This window comes from Trachemys scripta, chromosome 12, assembly GCF_013100865.1.
Source record: "Trachemys scripta elegans isolate TJP31775 chromosome 12, CAS_Tse_1.0, whole genome shotgun sequence".
NCBI lineage: Eukaryota > Metazoa > Chordata > Testudines > Emydidae > Trachemys > Trachemys scripta.
Window position 1 is genome coordinate 38,519,912 of NC_048309.1, and position 3,669 is coordinate 38,523,580.

The following is a 3,669-nucleotide window of genomic DNA, read 5'->3' on the forward strand; positions in this document are numbered from 1 at the left end:
TCCTGCCCTCTTATTCCTTCCTGATGTTCTTATGTGTGTCCATGATTTCCCCCTCCCTGCACAGAGCAGAACTGCACTGTTCAACGGACCCCTGTATCTATGCTGTGGGTTCAAACTTTGATGTTCCATTCTCCATCTAATCATTTTCCCTGGGGAGGGGGAGGGTATTCATTGAGAGTTAATAAAAATCAATGACCCCAAAGTTCAGTCTTGATGGTTGTCAGTGGTGATCCTTCAATGGGGTGTCAAATGCCTTTCCCAGGCAGGGCAGCAGTCTGGAATGCAGCCCAAAATGCTGCCATTGAGAAACAGCAGACTTGTGCTGTCAGCATGCCAATAATTCCACTGATACAGTTTATGATTTCGTACCACCATATCCTACTGGCTTACTCAAGCAAACAATAAACCAACAGCCGTTATGCCCCAAGCAGAGTTTATACCCCCAAAAGGAGGAGACACAGAGAGCTCATGAAGTCCACTAGGGACTTTGATCTGGCTACTGATTTTATGTGGAAGGTGCTCAGACAGCATGGGGATGGGTGACAGTAGAAAAATCCAAGACAGATACCTAGATAGATAAATAGATTCCAATCTTATTTACACTCAAGTAAATCTTCAGTAACTCCACTGACTTGAGTTTGTCTGCATTTTTGCCAAAGTAAATACCCCTTTGCATGTAAAGAGATTGCAAAGCATGTTCTCATGGAGACACTAATGTCACCTACTGATTACATTTATATAGAAACACAGAATGAAATCACAGTCATATGAGAAAGACAGACCTTTTATTCTCAGTGAATAACCTCCACCCTGTCAGTTTCCTCAGGGCAGCTTTGAGCTCCTTGTTCCTCATGCTGTAGATGACTGGATTCATCACTGGAGGCATTACAGAATAGAGAACAGCCGCCACAAGATCTAGACCTGACACTGAGCTGGAGGTGGGTTTCAGGTAGGCAAATGTGCCAGTGAAAATACACAGTGAGAGCACAATGATGTGAGGCAGGCAAGTGGAGAAGGCTTTATGCCGGCCCTGCTCAGAGGGGATTCTCAACACTGCGGTGAAGATCTGAACATATGACACAATTATTAAAACAAAGCAGCTTAAGACTAAGCATGCACTAAAGGCAATAACCCCAATTTCAATGAGGTAGGAGTCAGAGCAGGCCAGCTTGAGTAGCTGGGGAACTTCACAGAAGAACTGATCCACTGTGTTGCCTCTGCAAAAGGTTATTGCAAACATATTCCCGGTGTGCAATGCAGAATTAAGAATGCCACTGATCCAGGCACTGGCTGCCATTTGGACACAAGCTCTTCTGTTCATCACTCTCTCGTAGTGCAGTGGTTGGCAGATGGCAACGTATCAATCATATGCCATGACGGTGAGAAGGAAAACATCTCCTCCCACTGAGAAAAGGAGGAAAAAGACTTGGGTGACACATGCAGGATAAGAAATTGACCTGGTGTTCATGAGGGAATTGGCCATGGATTTGGGGACAGCAACAGAGATGCAGCCAATGTCAAAGACGGACAGATTCATCAGGAAGAAGTACATGGGGGTGTGAAGGTAGTGGTTCAGGGCTACAACCATGATGATGAGAAGATTCCCCACCAAGGCTGCAAGGTAAAGCACTAGAAATACCACAAAGTGCAAAATCTGCAGCTCCCGAACATCAGAGAATCCCTGGAGAAGGAACTCTGTCACGGTGGTTCGGTTGGACATTTTCTTCCTCAGCACATCATGTCCTGCCCTGTGGAGGGAAGGAGAAGAACAATGGCCAGGATTGACAAAGGGAATGACCCCAATTCCCCTCTGCAGAATCACTCATGTTGTGACTGTCAAAGAAGCACAGTGCTCATCACTTCCATTGAGCAGGAGAGGTGAGTGCTCCTCACCGCTGACAATGAGACAGCTAGTCCGAGGCATTATCCCATTAGTGTCAATCAGAACAAGTCTTTGAAGCCAGTGGATTTGGTCTGTTGACACCATCTGAAGATCTGGCCAAGACTTGGCTTGATAAAATGTAGTAAGAAGATGGAACAAAGTACAAGCCGAATCCAACAGTCCTAGTGTAACCCTTCTGCCAGGTGGTGCCGGCAGCAACCAGGGCCGAGTTCAATATCTAGTGGTTCCTTTTTCAACAATATAACACAGAACCAGCTCAAACCCCCACCCAGTAACCTGGGAAAATTACACACTACCCCTGGGCGCCTCTGAGAGGCAATACTTCCCCACTCGCAAGCACAGAGTCTGAGTGCAGAAAATAAACTTTTAATGAAAGGAGATAAGTCACCCGACATTAATTAGGGAAAATGCCACATGCAGGATTCATGAACCTAAAACTGTGAGCAGGACACCCACCCTGAGTGCGTGAGGCACTGCCTCTACTTCATGTTCTTGAATTCTACAACCCAAAGTTCCTCTACTGTGCCCCTCTCTGCTCCCTCACCACACCCCACTCACAATGTTTGTCCTTGGTCAGTGAGGACCCAGGTTTCAGAAGTGCATCTGTGTGAGTTCACCTCCCATCCAGGGAAGAAGACACCTGGCTTGCTCTGCCATCTGAGCACTTGCTCTGGCTGGCCACCCTGCCAGCCGCTGCGCCTCGCTGCCTTGTCGCCCTGCTAGCTGCTGTGCCTCGCTGCCTCCCAGCAGCCAACTGCTCAGTACTTTCACCAGTCACTGCCACTGGCCACCTGTCAGTCACCTCCTGCTGCCACATGCCTCTTTGCTGTGACCTCTGTAAATCAGTCTCTTAGGGAATTTTGAAACACTGAAGAAACACTGCCCTACCACAAGTGATTTTAGCTCTCATTGAGTACTTAAGATAACAAAAAGGCTCCTAATAAAGCCAAATTAGTTCTATCTTTGAACAGTGGGGTGGAACAGACTAAACTAGTCTGAGGCCTTGGCTACATTTTCCGAGTAGCAGCCGTGTTAGTCTGTATCCACAAAAAGAACAGGAGTACTTGTGGCACCTTAGAGACTAACACATTTATTAGAGCATAGCTTTCGTGGACTACAGCCCACTTCTTCGGGTGCATATAGAGTGAAACATATATATATATATGGAGATATATATACATACATACAGAGAGCATGAACAGGTGAGAGTTGTCTTACCAACTCTGAGAGGCCAATTAAGTAAGAGAAAAGAATTTTGGAAGTGATAATCAAGCTAGCCCAGTACAGACAGTTAGATAAGAAGTGTGAGAATACTTACAAGGGGAGATAAATTCAATGTTTGTAATGGCTCAACCATTCCCAGTCCTTATTCAATCCTGAGTTGATTGTATCTAGTTTGCATATCAATTCCAGCTCAGCAGTCTCTCGTTGGAGTCTGTTTTTGAAGTTTTTCGGTTGTAAAATAGCCACCTGCAGGTCTGTCATAGAATGACCAGACAGGTTAAAGTGTTCTCCCACTGGTTTTTGAGTGTTATGATTCCTGATGTCAGATTTGTGTCCATTAATTCTTTTGCATAGAGACTGTCCGGTTTGGCCAATGTACATGGCAGAGGGGCATTGCTGGCACACGATGGCATATATCAAATTGGTAGATGTGCAGGTGAACAAGCCCCTGATGGTATGGCTGATGTGATTAGGTCCTATGATGACGTCACTTGAATAGATATGTGGACAGAGTTGGCATCGGGCTTTGTTACAAGGATAGG

General features: G+C 45.8%; 1 pseudogene; it reads right to left on the bottom strand.

The window, feature by feature from the left end:
• Window positions 1–763: 763 nt before the first annotated feature.
• On the bottom strand, window positions 764–1,720 carry LOC117885815 (annotated as a pseudogene).
• Between the last annotated feature and the right edge of the window lie 1,949 nt (window positions 1,721–3,669).